Source organism: Manacus candei, unplaced genomic scaffold, assembly GCF_025592945.1.
Source record: "Manacus candei isolate 608988 ecotype Guabito, Panama unplaced genomic scaffold, ASM2559294v1 h1tg000040l, whole genome shotgun sequence".
NCBI lineage: Eukaryota > Metazoa > Chordata > Aves > Passeriformes > Pipridae > Manacus > Manacus candei.
The window spans coordinates 132,141-149,824 of NW_026138088.1; the positions used below are offsets into that span (position 1 = coordinate 132,141).

The following is a 17,684-nucleotide window of genomic DNA, read 5'->3' on the forward strand; positions in this document are numbered from 1 at the left end:
CTGGGCAGGCTCGAGGTGTGAAGGGGATGAGGGAGGTTTGTAAGCCCAAATCGGGGTGGGATTGTGGATCGAGTCACCTGGAGCCAAGGATGGTGGTTTGGTGTTGGGATGGTGATTGCTGGGGAGAGTCCTGTCCTCCTTTCAGCTGGCATAGAGGGAATTTTCTTTCTTTTTATTCCCCTGAGTTCAGATCCTTCTCTGGGAGACCATACAGGGATGTGAACCTGAAAAAAAACTTGGGGAAAAAAAGTGCAGGGAGAACACAGGAGCTGCTACCAGAGCACAGGGTTGGTTCTGGGCAGACTCGAGGTGTGAAGGGGATGAGGGAGGTTTGTAAGCCCAAATCAGGGTGGGATTGTGGGTCAGGACACAGAGCTGAGTCACCTGGAGCCACGGATGGTGGGTTTGGTGTTGGGATGGTGATTGCTGGGGAGAGTCCTGTCCTGCTTTCAGCTGGCATAGAGGGAATTTTCTCCCTGAGTTCAGATCCTCCTCTGGGAGACCACACAAAGGTGTGAACTTGAAAAAAACCTTGGGAAATAAAAAAGTGCAGGGAGAACAGAGGAGCTGCTACCAGAGCACAGGGTTGGTTCTGGGGAGACTTGAGGTGTGAAGGGGATGAGGGAGGTTTATAAGCCCAAATCAGGGTGGAATTGTGGGTCAGGACACAGAGCTGAGTCACCTGGAGCCAAGGATGGTGGGTTTGGTGTTGGGATGGTGACTGGGAGTCTGCTGGGGAGAGTCCTGTCCTCCTTTCAGCTGGCATAGAGGGAATTTTCTTCCTGTTTATTCCTCTGAGTTCAGATCCTCCTCTGGGAGACCACACAGGGATGTGAACCTGAAAAAAAACTTGGAAAAAAAAAAGTGGAAAACCCCCCCAGAGCTGGGATGGTAATTACAGGGTTAGACAAATGTCCAAAGAGCTGCTCAGCAGGATAATGAGGAGGGAGAGAAGTCTCCTCGATATTCAATTTTAACACAGAATTTTTTCCTTGCTACCGGTTCATCTCCTTCCTGGTACTCGAAACAACAACGGTGTTTGTGCTGAGATTTTGAACAATAAATAGCTTAACTCTCATTTCTCACGTGCTGAGGGGGATTTGGAGTGAGGAGCCAAGGCTTGTGTGGCCAGTGCAGCTCAGAGAAGAGCTGAGTTCTCACAGACTCTGCCCTGGTGGGTGAATCCCACCTTTCTGCCCCGAGTCTCATGTCAATAATATTTGCAGGCAGCACTTTGAACCTTTTTCTGTGGGTATTTTGAGTCCCCCCCAGCCGGTGTTAGGTGAGGTAAAACAAAAAGCCCCATGAATAAAACAGCAGAGCGTGTGAAGCCCTTGGCTGGGAGCTCAGGGAAAGCTGCTGGGATCAATTTGCACCTTTTCCAGAGAGCTGGAAATTTTTTGTTTGGGCTGGAGAGAATCATCTCTTTTGTTGCTTGTTCCGTGAGCTCTGGGCTCCTTGGGAATCACTCGATATCTTGTTTAGTGCAGACGTTTCCAGCAGGGCCTAAAATAGCTGCAAACCTCCTGTTTGCTGAGGCAAAGCGACCCCACAGCACCTTTTCCAAGAGCAAGGTCAAACATCCACCTCAAACCAGGGAGCAGGAAAACTGCCCTGGGTGTAACAAGGTGCCCGGGGGGTTTCTCTGCATTAATTCTTGCAGGAATATTAACACTTTTCCTGGCCAAGTTTACCTGTCCCACAGAGAGCTTATTAATTAGCCCTTTGCTGAGCCCTTTGAGGTTTTCAGAGGAAAGGATGTCGAGCACATTTTGCCAGCTGAGAGCCACAGGAAGAGCTGGAGAGTGTTGAAAGGAGTCCTGCCAGTTAATTTACACTTCCACGGGAGCATTGAGTTCGTTTTCGTGACGGGTTTGTTTTGTCTGAAAATTTAAAAAAAAAAAAAGAGAAGTTCAAGGCAAAATCAAAAAGTAAACACTGCAAGGGTCGATGCCTGTCTACGTGGTGTTTGTTCAGTTTTGCTGATCAAAGATTTAACACCTGGAAATTTAGTCATCACCTGATTCCCAGTGATAACACACGGAAAATATGGAAAGGCTCATTTGCTCCTGTAAAAAAAAAAACAATAAAAAAACACAAAGCAGTTGAGAAAGTGGGGGTGCTGTGGGGAACCAGACTGAACAGGGGGATGAAAAATGATGTGTCTGCTTTAAACTCTGAGGTGGCTGAAACACAAGATGCAACCAGAGGAGTTAAATTTTGAATAGAGTTAAATTTTGAATAAAGTTAAATTTTAACCCATTGATTACGGAGAGTTGCTGCTGGAAGGTCTGGGGAGGGAGTAACATCTGCTGGGGAAGCAACACCATCATTTCCTTATTTTAAGATGAAAAATGGTCTGTCTGCTTTAGACTCTGAGGTGGCTGAAACACAAGATACAACCAGAGAAGTTAAATTTTGAATAAAGTTAAATTTCAACCCGTTGACCACGGAGAGTTGCTGCTGGCAGGTCTGGGGAGGGAGTAACATCAGCTGGGGAAGCAACACCATCATTTGCTTATTTTCAGACCATCTTTGCAGTTTTGCTGCAGCAGAACTGCCCTGTCCACTCCAGAGCCTCAGCAGCAGGAATTTCCTGGCTGCCTCAAGTGCAATAAAGTGAGGGCAGAGTCAGGTGGCAAGAAAAAAAGAGATGAGAGTTCCCTCCAACAGCCCAGGTGGAGAAGATTGAGGTGCTCATAAGCACCTGAACACGTTAATTTGGACTGTGCAATTAAACACCCAGACTAATTTGGTGCAATTACCCAGAGAACTGCAATCCAGCTTTCCCAAAAGTCCAGAGGGAGCAGCAGGAAATCTGTGCTCAGATCAAAGCACCTCTTTTTGAAATACATGGATTTAGTCATCCTTCCACAGGGATCCCAGAGATCTCTTGTTTTCCAGTCGTGCAGAGCAAAGGCCACAAAATCTACAAGTCTAATAAAATTCTGTGTGCAGGGGGAGGAAGGAGGGGAAGAGATGCAAATTTAGGGTTTGATGCTTTAGCTTGGAAAACAGACAAAAAAAAAACAAAATAAAAATTCCCATCTGGAGGATCAGGAACCTCCAGATAATGAGACCTGTTGATTCCACCCAGATGGTGCCTCTGTTTGAATGCTGACGGGTTTAAAAAGTGAATTTTATTTATCATTAAATATTCCCCCCCCAGCAATAAGGAAATTTTCGTGGAATCCCTGAATGGTTTGGGTTGGAAAGGACCTTAAAATCACCCAGTCCCACCCCCTGCTGTGGGCAGGGACACCTTCCAGCAGCCCAGGTTGCTCAGAGCCCCTTCCAAAAATTCTCTCTCCACCTGCTCTGCCAACCTCCTAAAGCTGAATGATCTGTGGATGTCCTCAAATATTACCTGGTGTGTTTTGTGAGAGAAAAAGTGGATGGTCCCAAGGCAGGGATTTCTCACAGATATTTTTTTGGTGTTTTGCTGAATGGCCCTGCCTTCGAGAAGGGATGGAAAAGAAGGGTTTCTTGTTTCTTTATGCATTAACTTGGCTTTGGGGGATTTTCAGGACAAGTTTGACTTTTGCCCTCTGTTGTTACCAGCTGGAATCCTCCAGGAGCTCAAAGCATGGGATGAGAGGATGGAAAAGGCTGGAAATCAGGCAAATTAAAGCAGCAAAGAGGTGGGGTGAGCAGAGCAAAGCAAGCAGAGCACGGCCCCTCTCCCTGTCCAGAATTAACCCAGGGAAGTGCCCTGTTTGCCCTGGGGACTCCGAAAACTTGGTCTGGAAACTCTTTTATCCTGAACTCAGATATTCAGCCTTTCCCAGCAGTTGGTGATCACAGCAGAGGGGCTTTCATGTGCTAATGAAATTCTGGGGTGAGGGATTGCTGACCCTGGAAGATCTGAGCTTCATTCTGCCCCCAGGAAGGTCTCAGTGAAGCACCTTTCTCCTCTGCACAGGTGATTTTATCTGCACTGACATTTTCCACCTGGTTTCCCAGGGTAGCCTTAAAAGTATCCATCCATCAGCCCTGACCTGGAGTCTGATAGTGCTCAGACTTGAAAAAAAAAGGGAATAAAAAACCTCAGAGCACTTGCTCCGAGGTTTTCTCTTAGACTGGGAAGAGAGGGGAGGAAAGAGCAAAGAGCTCTGTCCCTCTGCTGCTCCCCAAAGAGCTCTGAGTGACCTGGCAGGATGGAGCTGGAGAATGGTTGGGTTTATTGCACTGCAGAGGGAAGAAATAGTTCCCCAAATGAAGGTTTAGTTCTGACAGACCCCTGGGTGTCCAAGGCAGAGGGGTCTGGCCACTTGGAGCAGGATTTTGGTTCAGCAGTTCTCTGGGCTGGTTTTAATCAGGTGGAAATTCTAAAAAAAAATATGATAAATGGCCTAATTTCCCCCCTGTTCCCTGGCAGAAGGGGAGTTTGGGCAGGTTTAATGCCAGAGTTCACCCAGGTGCTGCCATGGGCCCTGACAGATGGAAAGGGAGCAGATCCTGCTTTTCCAGGGGTGATATCCCAGCTCCATCTCCCAGCACTGAGCCACCTCTGCCTCAGATAAAAAAATAGCTATTAAATAGATATTTTACATAAATATATTTAATATTTAAAATATATTTATATATAAAATATATTTATATATAATATATATAAATATATTTTATATATAATAATATATATTTATATATAAAATATATTTATATATTATATACAAATATATTAATATAATATATATTATATCTATTAAATATATTAAATATAAAATATATTTTTATATATAATATATTTACTATATATTATATATTATATATAATATATAATATTATATATTATATTTAATGTATTTATATAATGTATTTAATATATTATATATATATATATTATATTTAATATATTCTGGCATGGAGAAGAGAAGGTTTTGGGGAGACCTCATTGTAGCCTTTCAGTACCTGAAGGGGGTTATGAGAAGGAGGGAGAGGTTTTTCCTGTGGGAAATGGTTTTGAATGGACAGATGGCAGGGTTAGATGGGAAACTGGGAAGAAATCCTTCTGCAATGTATTGCAAAATGAGAATTACAAGGCTCTGAAGAACAAAGACACCAGATTATTTTGCTTCTGTTTTCTGTGGGTACCAAGTCTGTTGTCCAGATGGTGGATCCACCCTCCTTATTCTGCAGCGAGAGCCTCTTTCTCTTACAGTGAATTTGTGCTAATTAAAAAATAGAATTTTACTGAAAATAGACTAAAAATACTGGGAAGTTTTACAGAATTTCAGGAGCAAATAAAAACAGTGGGAAGAAGGACAGCAGTTCTGTCTCCCAAAGAAAACAAGTCTTTTTTTGGCCTTCATTCCTTAGGAAAGTTGGGGTAAACTTTTTGGAGGAGACGTAGGATGTGGCTTTCCTTTTTTAGGAACAATATTTTGGCTTTCTAAACCGCAGAATCTGACAGAAAAATTGTGAATTCCTCATCCCTGGAAGTGTCCAAGGCCAGGTTGGAGCAACTTGGGCTGGTGGAAGGTGCCCCTGGGGGTGGCACTGGATGGGCTTTGAGGTCCCTTCCAACCCACCCCATTCCATGATTGTTGTTTCCCAGAGGGGAAAATTCAAATGATAATTTCCCTCTGAGAACTCCAGGGGGAAGGAAAGAAAGAAATAACAACTCCCTGGATGTCCCAGCCAGCAGCAATTCCCACTCCCTGGATTCCAGGCCCAGTGTCCTGCTGTTTCCTGGGGGAGCAGAATTCCTGCATTGCAGTTTTTAGGAGAGCTCTCCTCTTTTTTTTTTCAGCATTTGATTGGTATATTTGAATTTTTCTTTATTTTTTGCCCCCCTGAACTGCTCCCAAAGTTTCCTTGGTTTTCAGCAGAGCTCGTCAATGGATCAGATGGGACTTGGAGTTGGGATTTGCTGATAAAATCAGCGAATTCAGGCAAAAAAACCCCTGAAAAATCCTGTTCCTCACTAATGAATCCTTGCCAAGCATCCAGATGCTGGAGCAGACGAGCTCTGGAATGAACCAGCTCTCACATCTTTGCATTCAGAGTGAATTTAGAGGCCAATTTTCCAATGAATATTCATGGCCAGAGAAAAACCTGCTGGTTTTGGCGGCATCCAAAGGGGTGGAAATAAAAGCAGGTGAAGAAAAGTATTGAGTCTTTAAAGTTAAGTCTGCGTTGGAAGGAAGAGCTGAAGTTCACCTGCAGAAATATAAATATAAATATAGGTATAAATAATATAAATAAAATATAAATATGTAGTTAGAAATATAAATGTAAATAAAATATATAGGTAGAAATATAAATAGTATAAATAAAATATATAAATATATAGTTAGACATATAAATGTAAACAAAATATATAAATATAAATACTGTAAATAAAATATAAATAAAATATATAAATATATAGGTATAAATATAAATGTAAATGTAAATTAAATATAAGCACAAACACAAATACAAATATAAGTATAAATGTAAATTAAATATAAATATAAATATAGATATAAATAATGTAAATAAAATATAAATAATATATATAAATATATAGTTAGACATATAAATGTAAATAAAATATATAAAGATAAATATAAATACTATAAATAAAATATAAATAAAATATATAAGTATATAGGTATAAATATAAATGTAAATTAAATATAGATATAAATATAGATATAAATAATATATATAAATATATAGGTAGAAATATAAATTTAAATAAAATATATTGGTAGAAATATAAATACTATAAATAAAAATAAAATATATAAATATATAGGTAGAAATATAAAGATAAATGTAAATTAAATATAAACACAAATACAAATACAAATATAAGTATAAATGTAAATTAAATGTAAGTATAAGTATAAATATAAATAAATTAAAATAAAATAAAAAATAAAAATAAAAATAAAAATAAAAATAAAAATAAATATAAATATAAATATACATATAAATATAAATATAAATATAAATATAAATATAAATATAAATATAAATATAAATATAAATATAAATATAATGGTTTGAGAGCTGAGAAAGCAGCAGGTGCTGCAGCACCAAAGTGGCCAAGTCCTGTGGTGCTTCAAGGAACCAGGTGGTTCTTCCAAAGGGAAAAGAGCCTCTTTCCATGTGTGTTTTGTTCCATTGAAAGACAACGTTCTGGCACAGGTTTTGCTCTCAGTTCTTGGCACCTCCCTGGTTAAATTCTGCCCAGCAAATGAATGAAACAAGTGTTTTATTCCCTGTCTACAATATGCTGCTCCTTTGGAAGCTGCAGTGTAATGAACTTGCTGTTTATTACAATTAACAAATAAATCCCTATACCTTCAAATTAGATCATAAATCCTGCAGTGAAATCCAATCCTGCAGTAATTATGTTTTCCTTCCCATAAGAGATTGCTCAGTGATGGGAGCCAGGCAGCTTCTCTTCCAAATAATGTGACCCCGAGGACATTCCTTGTGACACATTTGGCCTTTTTCTCAGCAGCTTCCTTCCTTTCTAATCATCTGAGAGGCCGTTTAAACCCAGCTCTGATAACTAGTGAATTATAAACCAACTTATACTGCAGAGAAAATGACTTCCTGCTGCTTTCAAATCAGGGCAATTCAGGCTTGCTTGTCCTCTGGGAGGGCCTGGGCTGGAGCTGCACGAGCAGAGGAGCACCAGGGAAGTGGGGATTTTACAGCTGGAAAAAGGGATTTTTGGGGGTTCACTCCCTGCCATCGCCCCAGGGGAGTCTCTGCAGAGCTGGAGTTGAGCTCGTGCTCTGAAGATGCATCTGGGGCTGCTCTTCCTCCCTCTGTCCCGGGTTTCAGGGAGGTTTGCAGCTCTCTGGCTCTGGAATTGGGTGCAGCCCGTGGGAAAGGCTGTGGGGCTGCAGTGTAGGGGCAGATAAAGAACCCCCAGATCCCCCCCTATGGCACAGCCAGGGCCAGCTGGGGGTTGTGTGTCTGTGGTCATGTCACACCAGGGCTTTGGCTGCTCCTTCCTTCTCTGCCTGCCCTGACTGACTGGCAGGGAATGATGGAAAACCATCAGGGAATCGTGGAATGGTTTGGGTGGGAAGGGACATTTAAGCTCATCCAGTCCCACCCCTGCCATGGGCAGGGACACCTTCCACCAGCCCAGGTTGCTCCAAATTTATCCAACCTGACCTTGGACACTTGCAGGGATCCAGGGGCAGCCACAGCTTCTCTGGGCAACCTGTGCCAGGGCCTCCCCGCCCTCCCAGGGAGGAATTCCTTCCCAATATCCCACCTAACCCTGCCCTCCTGCAGCTTAAGGCCATTCCCCCTTGTCCTGTCACCTCATGCCCTGCAGAAAAGTCCCTCTCCAGGATGTCTCTGCCTCTCAAAAGATGCCCCCTCCCTTCTCAGCTGACTCAGCACAACGAGGATTTATCATCCTCTGTCTCCATTCCAAAAACTTAATTAAGCAGTTGTGAAAGACAATAAATCTTCAGTTCAGACATTTGGTCCCTTCTCCCACCCCCCTTTCTGCCCTGACAATGGCAGAACTCTCCTCCTGAATCAGCAGAGAGCCCAAAGCAGCAGCTCTGAGGTGTCTGAAGCACCTTCAAATTGGCACCAAGGAGCCAAAACACTTCACTGCCAGTCATTTCTACATCTATTTCTCAAAGCTCAGCCCTCACTTGGTGGCACCCCAGGAGCTGGAGCACTGATGGAAGCCCCCTGGCACCACTCCTGAGCTGGAGAAGTTCTCCAGTGCTGAGCTCTGACACTGAGAATCCCTGGGCAGGTATTTTACCAGCACCCCTGGAGGCAGCAGCTGCTCTCAGTGCAGAGGAAACACAGGTCCTTAAAAAAAAGGAGAGATGGCTTTTTTTTTTTCTTCCTGGTGGTGGTTCCTGAGCTGATTTCCTCTCAGGGCAGAGCTGACGTTGTCCCATCCTGTTTCTGTCTGGATTTCAAACCTCCCACACGCTCCAGCTCCACTTCCAGCTCCTCAAATCAGAGCCAAACCCTTTCACTGGGATGATGGGATTGTTCCAGCACAAAAAAAAAATTAAAAGGCCCAGAAATTTAAAGGTGAATGTTGCCATGAGGAAAAATATCTGCACTGCCACAGGGCAGCAAAGGAGGTTGGGGGGTCTATTATTCCATGCCTCGAGTGAAAGGATGAGAGGAAATAAGTGTGCCAGGGGAGGCTCAGAGGAGAACTTTGTTCACTTAAAGAGTGCCCAGGCCTTGGAATGAGTTGCCCAGGAAGGTGGTGGAGTGGCCACCTCTGGAAGTGCTCCAAAGGCACCTGGATGTGGGGCAGGGGTGATGATGGTGGCGCTGGGAAGATGGTGGGACTTGAGGGTCTCTTCCAACCTCGGTGATTCTGGGATATAAAGGACCAAACTTCACCCCCACACCTGCACTGGAGCTCATGATTCTCCTCCTCTGTGCAGACACAGCTCAGGTTCCCCTGGTTGGGCTGAGTTTTCTGTCACACTCTGGTTTTATTCTCCATCTCTTCTTTGTCCTTCTGCTTTCCCTTGACAGCACCTTTGCCACTGTCTCCTCCTGTGATATTTGGCAAAATAACCCCTCAAGGATCTGTTTGCTGAGGGTTAGTGCCACTTGAAGCTGCCAGTAATCAAAATTACAACTAATGAGGTGCAGTGCAAGTTAAATCATTGATTCAGCGACTCAAAGACACAATCCCAATTAACAGTAATAATTCAAAACAATTAAGCAGCTACTGCCAGAGTTATTTTCATCCAAATTGCAGGGAAATGAACCTTCTCTCCTGCAGGGCTTTAGCTCCCAGGTAAATAAAGTAAATAATAACAACTGTGCCAAGAGAAAAATCAATAAAAGATCGTTTGCAACTCGTAAAAGGTTTGCAAATCCGAGCTGGAATAGAAGATTGTATTTAATAAAGCTTCAATAAATGGTGTGTTTACAAGGTGGAATTTGAAACAGCCTAGATTGAGGTTTTCAGAGCAGTCCAGGGGGATGTAGATTAGAACAAGCTGAATGTTTAAAGCCTGGTGCCTTCTCTCTCTCTCTCTCTCTCTCCTTGTATTATATTATTTTTTGGCAGAAACTCCCAAGTGAATCATTTTAGCATAAAAGTTCCAGCTTTGCTTTTGAATTTAGAGGAGCTTTTCAAGTGTTTTCTCGGTTTCATGACAAGATCAGAAATTTGCTGGTGACAAAATGGAGGCAGAATTGGAGCAGGAGGGGTTCAAGCACCATTTCCACCTCCACCACTTCCACTTGAAGAAGATCCTTCTGCATGTGGAGGTTGCTCTGAAACCCAACACATCCAACCCCAGAGGCAGCTGAGCAGGGCTTGGCAGGAGGGCTGAGACCAATTTGCACTTCCTTTAGTTCCAAATTTTTCCTGCATTTGGATTTGTGATCTGAGTGTCAGAGCAGCTGGAGGTGTCCCAGGGGTCTGGTCACTCTGTCTGAACACATCTGCTGGAACATCTTTGCTGGAAATTGGTTGAAGATGGTGGGTTTTGTCACACAGCCTTTGCTCTTTGCAGGAACAGCAGAAAAACCTGCCCTGTGACTCAGTTCTTGCTCTGAGCCTGGAAAGCTGCAGAGCTGCTGGGATTGAGGAGGTGCTGGAAGTTTTCCTCTGGCTGAGGAGTTTCTTTGGCTGTGAAATTAAATGAAAGAAAAGTCCCACCACCCTCTGTTTTTCCACTAAATTAACCTTGCTTAAAATAAAACCGGATTATTTATTTCTCATACAGTTGTTTTACTCTGAGTCTTTGACCTTCTGTTTTATGAAGAAGCCATTTAAGGTTTCTAGAGAGGTCACTGGAGTGTGGTGGGTAGAGAGGTGTGAAGGCCATGACAGAGCACTGTGTCCTCCACCACCCTTCCCACGCTGGTCCCGGGAAATGGAAACCACAGAAACCCTTCTGGCTCCTCAGGGAACTGGGCTGAGACATCTCAGCTGGGCATCCTGCTCCTCCTTAGCTGGAGGCATCACAAAAAACTGGGATGCACCACAAAAACTGGGATGCACCACAAAAAACTGGGATGCACCACTTCCCTTCCTCACTGCTTAGAATGACGGAATCATGGAATGGTTTGGGTGGAAGGGACTTTAAAGCCCATCCAGTGCCACCCCCTGCCATGGGCAGGGACACCTTCCACCAGCCCAGGTGGCTCCAAGCCCCATCCAACCTGGCCTTGGACACTTCCAGGGATCCAGGGGCAGCCACAGCTTCTCTGGGCAAGACACTTCTTTTCAGTTTTTATTAACACACGAGTCTTCTTTCACCCCTACTATTTTTCTGACTTTCATCTTTACCCAACAGGTCTTTTATTTCCAGAACTCCCAGAACTGCTCCTGGTTTGAGCAACTGCCCACACTGTCACTTGCCAAGCCCCTTCACCAGCCCACCTGGAACCTGCTGGGCCACCAACTCCGTTGTGTGGACCCAGGTGGTGCCAGCTCATCCTGTGCCAGAAGAGCTGATCCTCACTCCAGGTGAGCCAGCCTGGCACCTGCTCCCAAATAAAGCCCTTGCAGTGAAATTGCTGTCTAATGAACATCCTGATTAATTTGAGAGCCTATGCTAATGAGCCCAGTGCAAAGTCATCTGCAGTCCCAGGGGCTCTGCCATTCTCCTTCAACTTGTACCACTTGAGGAGTTGGGAAGGGAAGGTTTTGCTGGTGGAGGGAAGAATGAATAATGTATCTCTGTGGGTAATGGTAAACAGTTATTATGCATTCCCCCTTTCCTTCAGATGTGCATTATGTTAAAGACAGCCTTTGTTCAGAGGAAAGGATAATTTTAACCAGGGAGGTGATGCAGTGTCCTGCAAATTGCAGTCATGTGAGGGAGGCAGATGGTGCCACCGTGTCTGACAATTGCCTGCGACAGCAAATTAGTTCCCCAAGTCAAGAAGGCCAATTTTTGCTGGATATGTCTGTGTTGGCAAGGTATAAACAAAGCAGGGGAGGCCTGTCTGCATGGAAACGTGGGAAGGAGCTTGAGGAAAGACCCCCAGCCCACTCTCTCTGAAAATGCTGGAGTAGCTGTTCAGGAGAGCTTTGGGAACACTCTGCTGATCTGCTCTCCACAGAGCTCAGCTCCAACCCAACCCACCCTCTTCCAAGCTCCCAGTGAGACTGGCACTGGGCTGAACTGGGCTCTGTGGAGGCACTGAAGGAGATGCTGAAGGACTCCTGTAGTGGAGCACAGCCAGTCCTTGTGCTGGGACTGTGGGCTGCTGTCTTGCACTGGCACAACCACTCTCCAGGCAGAGCCAAAAGCACTTTATCCAAGGCCAGCAGTCCCACAGCCAGGTCACTGTGTCAGAGATTGTCCAACAGCTGGTGGCAATGGAGGGTGCTGTGAGAAGTCCCTGCAGGATGCATGGATAGTCCTGCACTGACATTCCAGTTGGCATCTCACTGGGAATCTGCCCACAGCTGGTGTCAGATTGGCACTTAAAAAATAACTCAAAAAATAGCTCTGTCCCCACTTCTGATTAATGCATGGCCAGAAATCTGCTCCTCGAAGTCTCTGGGCTTCAGTGCCCCACCTGTAAACTGGGAAACATTCCCCACACATTTATTCCTGCCTTGGTTGGGAACTGGGCCAAGGATTCCTCTCATTGCAGGCAAACTGTTCATCAGTCACTGTGCTGGGAATGGCTGGGCTGCTCAAGGGGCATCACATCAGGTTGATAGTGGGACTGGATGATCTTAAATGTCTTTTCCAGCTGTTGTGATTCCATGAGTCCATGATCACCTCGATCCCACAGCAGGGCTGGAGCTGGGAGTTCAGTGCCAGGCAGCCTGTGCTGATCTGCCTGAACCCCTGGGAGGTATCACTGAAATACTGAATTATTTCTTCAGCCCCGTGAGCCAGGGGTGCCTCACAACCAGAGTGCTGCTGTCACCCTGCGAATGTCACACAAAGCAGCCTTCCAGGAGTGTTTGTGGCACAGTTCACTGCCTTGTCACACCCTTCCCTTGCTCCTGGACCCACCAGGGCACATGTCTGGAAGAGCCAGGACTCCTGGCTGGCCAAGGACACTTGGGCATGGCTTGAGGGGACAAATCACCTGCAGTGATTCCATGTCCTGTTCCACACTGACTCAGACACAATCTTGGTTGGAACCTGCCTGTGGAATGTGCTCAGGAGCCAAGTGGGCAGGGCTGGACTCAGGCTGTGTGAGCAGCTCAGTGCCTCTGTGCCCTCTCAGAGCTGCTGAGGGAGAAGGTCCATCCGTGTCCTGCCCCACCTGTGCCCTGCCTTGTGCCCTGCCAGGGGCTGGCACTGCTCCTGCTGCCACAGCTGCAACTGTTCACTAGCCCAGTTCTATCAAAATGATCTGGATCAGCTTAAAACATTGCTAATAGTAGGGGTTTGTTTGTTGAATTTTTTAAACCCTTTCTGACAGAACCAGGTTAGGCAGCAGCTCTCTGATGGCTTCTGCCAGCTCTCCCCCTACCTCAGCTGAACCCAGAGCAGCAGCTACAGACAGTCTGGTCTCTGTCTGCATCTCTGGGGGCAACTGGGGCCTGTTCCAAACCAGTGTGGCTGGATGTGAGCTGCTGTGCCACCCTGGTTGGCATTGTCCTGCTGGGCAGTTTGGAGGAAGAGCAGGTGGATGTGGGAGAAGGAGCAGTGTGGGGGAACTCAGGCCAGGTTTGTGCTGGGCTTGGAGCTCTGGCACCATCACAGCCTGCTTTGGGATGTGTGTTCATGCAGGGGGTGTGTCCTGTCCCTGTCAGGATGTCCCTGTCCCTGTCCCTGTCCCTGTCCCTGTCCCTGTCCCTGTCCCTGCCCACACCGTCAGGGTGACGTGGAGAAGGGAAAAGGACACACAGGGACATGGGCCAACAGCGTGGCCACCCCCCTCCTGGGCTGATCCCCTGCAGGGAGGGCAGCAGGGCAGGGAGGGGACTGTCCCCCTCTGCTCTGCCCCTGTGAGACCCCCCTGCAGATCCTCCAGCTCTGGGCCCCCAGCACAGCAAGGACGTGGAGCTGCTGGAGAGAGTCCAGAGGAGGCCACGGAGATGCTGCAAGGGCTGGAGCCCCTCAGCTCTGGAGCCAGGCTGGGAGAGCTGGGGGGGTTCACCTGGAGAAGAGAAGGATCCAGGGAGACCCCAGAGCCCCTTCCAGGGCCTAAAGGGGCTCCAGGAGAGCTGGAGAGGGACTGGGGACAAAGGGATGGAGGGACAGGACACAGGGAATGGCTTCCCAGTGCCAGAGGGCAGGGAGAGATGGGATATTGGGAAGGAATTGTTGGCTGGGAGGGTGGGGAGGCCCTGGCCCAGGTTGCCCAGAGAAGCTGTGGCTGCCCCTGGATCCCTGCAAGTGTCCAAGGCCAGGTTGGATAAATTTGGAACAACCTGGGCTAGTGGAAGGTGTCCCTGCCCATGGCAGGGGGTGGCACTGGGTGATCTTTAATGTCCCTCCCAACCCAAACCATTCTGGGATCCTATTCCATGATTCCACACTCAGTCCCATGGAGATGTGCAGGGCCTTTGGAGATGGAAGGAGCCTCTGCATTGTCCATGGAGGTGAAAAACCTGCTGCAAGGTGTCAGAGTGGGAACAGGAGGAGTTTTGGGTGTTTGTGGAGGGGAATTCTGCTTCATTAAACACTGCAGGAAAGTTCTGGCAGAGAAATCCCCCATCCTCCAGCACGTCTCTTATTGAACAATCTGATCTTCAAGGCACTCACAGCCCGGAGTTATGATCCAAACCAGACTCCAGTTATTAAATTCCTACTTTTAGGCACTTTTATTTAAGAGCCCTCAGTTATTAAATTCCCAGCCTCAGGCACTCAGGGCTTGAATTTTCAGCAGTAAAGTTTATAGCTCTGAAGGACCCAGTTCAAGGTGAGAACCAAGGGGCAAATTTTGTTGCTGAACCACTTTCCACCCTGATTTTTAAGGTGTAGGTTCTTGGAGGGAGCTTTGGCAGCAGGTGCAGAGCTCAGTGTGGATTTGCACTGGGGTTGGAGCTCAGGATAATCAGGATTTCTGTCCCTGGAGCTGAGCAGCTGCATCTTCCAACACTTCAGCTTTGGACACCCCGAGGAGTGGACTGAGGCCTGGCTTTCCTTTCCTTGGTCCATCAGAGCTACCAGGGCTTTGCATTGGAACTTTTCACATCCAGTGAACCTGTGAAGCTTCTTCCCTTCGATTTGTTGGGACATTTCTTGGTGAATTTTCTCCCCTCTCCCCCTTGGCTCTGGTGTTTTGAGGAATGTGGCAGGGCTGGGAAGGTGGGACAATAAATAAATAATGTCAACAAGCTGTTTCTCTCCCCCCCTGGGGCTGTAAATAACCCTTCCCCTGCCAAGCTCTGCCAGGTTTGTTTGTTTGCCTCCTCCAAACAACTCTTTTGGCTCGTTTAATCACATTCATTGTCCAGCTGTGCAGCTCCCAAAATCTCTGCAGAGCACAAGGAACACAGAGAATTTCAAACAGCTCAAAAAGGAGAGAAAAAAGGGGCATAGTGGTGAAATGCAGAGCAACAAAGCAGAATCTCCTCTCTGGCTCTGCTCAGCTGCAGTTCTGAGATTACTTTGAAGCTGCTGAATCTGAAATTCCTCATTAGAAGCCCATGGCAGATATGGGAAGCTGTGCTTCTCATCTGGATATAAGGAGATCATTCCAGCTCTGACCTCCCTCTATCCACTTGATACAACATTTGCTTCAATCAAAGAGGTAATTAAAGTCCTGAGATGAGGAATCCCCACGGTTCATGTCCTGATTACAGCAAAGCACAAGTTCTTAAGTCATAAAATGGTATAACCTGAACTTATTGCTGGGACCACACGATGCCTGAGGCATAAATCCATGGAATAACTGGTGAAGGATGCTCTGCTGGCCCCAAAGTGCTCCAGACCTCCAACCTCAGCATCCCAGCCAGGGCTCTGCTAATGGAGTTAATTGATGGGTGGGGGAACCACGAGTGGACAGGAGTGACCCACAATCCTGGAACTGCTGCTGCTCTTCCCCTCAGATCAGCTCAAATCCTCATCCAAACCCAGAGCTGGCCCAGCTACAGGTGGGGACAGAGGAACCAAGAGCAAATCTGTCAATAATGGTGGTTTTTTTCCATTGGAAGCTGCGTTTTATTGAAATAAAAGCTGCTCAGGAGAACAAGTCAATAGAGCTGTGGTTGAGTAATCCTGGGCTTTGTTTGATCCCAGGAAAATGGATGGGGTAGGATCTGTGGTGCTGCAACATGTGCCAGGAGTGCCAGCACCAGCCAGAGCCAAGGCCTGGATGAGCCCACAAGGAAGGGGAGGAGGCATTGCTCTCCTTCCCCAGAAAAGGCTGGGTTTCCCCTGGGTTTGAGGTGAAAGTGGGGTTTAAAGGACTGGCATTCCCTGCAGAATAAAAGCTTGGGTTTTGAGGAGTTTGAAGATGTGGCTTGAGATGTGGCTGGGTGTGTTTGTGAACATAAAAGACAAACTGAGGCTGCTCAGCAGTGCTTGGACAGGAACCAGTTCAGAGCTCTGGGCACTTCAGAAGGGGCTGGTGCCTGTCCCTGACCTGAGAGGGAAGAGGCAGTGACACATCCAACATAAAACACATCTGGAATGCTTGTGCTGACCTGCACAGAACGTTCCTGGAATATACAGCAATTCCAGTGTAAAGTGCAGCACTGTTTGCATTCAGAGCTAGGGAAGGACTTGAAATAAAGAAGAAAAAAACCACACAAATTTCTTATTCTGTTCAATTTTATTGTCTGAGGTTACCAAAAATAATAAATCAGCTACCACTGAAGTGACAGCAGTGCCCACTTCCAGTCTCTCAAAAATTAACTTTTCACAGAATTGAGAATCCCAGAATGGTTGGGGTGGGAAGGGACCTTAAATCTCATCCAGTGCCACCCCCTGCCATGGGCAGGGACACCTTCCACCAGCCCAGGTTGCTCCAAGCCCCATCCAACCTGGCCTTGGACACTTCCAGGGATCCAGAGGCAGCCACAGCTTCTCTGGGAAATCCATTCCAGCCTCACCATCCTCACAGGGAATTCCTTCCTTCCTTCTCTCTAGTCCTGCTTCCACCACTGAGCCCCCTGACTTCCCAAGTGTGACATTCCCAGCACAGCTCTGTCAGCCACAAACTCCCATCTTGCTCCAGATGATGCTTTGTTTTTTGGTTTTGTTTTTTTTTTTTCCCCACTTTTAAGTGGCTCAGTCCCACACATTCCTCACTGGATTGTTTTTTGTGGTCCACCCAGGCAGGAATGAACAACTGGGTCACCAACCCTGTGCTGCTGCTCCACATCTGAGCAGGATTTTCTCTTGCAGGCAGGTTTTCAGCCTCAGAAAACATCCCTGCTGGTCTCTGGGGCTGCTGGGACTGTGACACTCCTGTCACAGAGTTTCCAGCCCTGGCTAATTACTCCGTGTGTGCCACCAGAACCAACAGGGAGCTCTTTTCATGCCATCTGCTGAGCAGCTCGTGCCTTGAAGCAGAAAAAATCGGGTGCCCTGGTAATTGCAGCCCTCACTCCTGTCACTGCACACGCTCTGCTCGTGGGCTGGAAGTGCCTGACCCTTTCTGAGCCTGCAGAAATGTGCTGAGTTTGTGTCCTCCTCCTTCCCCCCAAGGCAAAGAATTTTCTGCTGCCTCTGGAGGTTTCCCAGGATTTCCTGGCTCTTGAATCAGGGTCGTGTTTCAGATCACGGGGTTGCAGTTCTGTTGTTTCTGGTTTGTCTTTCCCCAGGCAAACGTGGCCTTGAAGGAACAGG

General features: G+C 46.6%; 1 protein-coding gene across 1 annotated transcript in view; it reads left to right on the top strand.

The window, feature by feature from the left end:
• The window catches only part of LOC127474244 (acid-sensing ion channel 2-like), a 162,549-nt gene that overhangs the window by 94,494 nt on the left and 50,371 nt on the right, over positions 1 to 17,684 (top strand). The window lies entirely within an intron of this gene.